Source organism: Atta colombica, unplaced genomic scaffold (genome assembly GCF_001594045.1).
Source record: "Atta colombica isolate Treedump-2 unplaced genomic scaffold, Acol1.0 scaffold125, whole genome shotgun sequence".
Taxonomy (NCBI): Eukaryota; Metazoa; Arthropoda; class Insecta; order Hymenoptera; family Formicidae; genus Atta; species Atta colombica.
The window spans coordinates 2,855,293-2,856,364 of record NW_017259212.1 but is presented as its reverse complement, the minus strand read 5'-3'; positions in this window follow the sequence as shown (position 1 = coordinate 2,856,364).

Genomic DNA, 1,072 nt, shown 5'->3' with positions numbered 1-1,072 from the left:
CAAATGTTCAACTCCTCTCCGAGCCATCCTTAAGGAATAAATACAATTTTATTAACATAATTAACAATTTAATTAGATGATTTAATAAGCGCTAAGTTGAAACAATAATTTTTTATTAGAGGTAGAAATTTCTATTATCGTAACTGATACAGGGTTACTGCGAACGAAGATCGTATGATCTAACTATCGCGTGATTGTCCGAAATGATCTTTCGAGTGCGTTTCGACAGAACTTTTCAAATAATTCGTAAAAACTCACAGAAGGACAAACAAGTCCATAAAGACCTCGCGTCATTTCGCTGTTTCTTCTTCCTCTAGTTTCCCCTTTCAGTCGTTTTACATTTCTTTGAAGTGCGATCTATCAGAAACACAGATCACAAATCAGATAATTCATATGCTTATCTGATCCATATCTGATTTGTATGCACATCAACAATAAGTTGCAGAATGAAATAATCGTCAGAAAGAAAGTAAACGAATCAAAAGGAAATAATAATGATTTAGCATGCAAAATTATTTCTTATTTTTATTAAGAAAAATATAATTTTTTATTTGTTACATTAGCATCATATATTGTTTACGCTTAATAAAAAAGTTACTTTAATGAAGTGATTAAATTTCATAGTGTATTAAAATGAATATAATATCCATAGCGTATCAATTTTATATTATTATCATTTTTATATTAATGAATAATACTTTTATTTTTTAGTTTTCGATATTAAATAAATAGAAAGGAATAAGAAAAGTATTGAAATCTAAACCAACTTTTCGTTTTCAGAGAACAGGGTTTATAATTTTGCAGAATGAATTCTATGTATCCCTTTTAATTCACCTATTTTTTTTGCAGCATTGAACGCTATAATTCACTGGCGGAGGGATCGACAGTGAGTTCCTTCCGACGTGGCAATTAGTCCCGATTAATTCCTCAAAAATGAGAAGGAACGCGCGCGTGCTCTGCGGTAGGTATAGATCTTTTAGGGTAGGCACTTCGAAATCGAATAGAAGGCTAAAGGCTAACCACACACGTGGCTGAGTTATCTAACCCCTCTCTCTCTCTCTCTCTCTCTCTC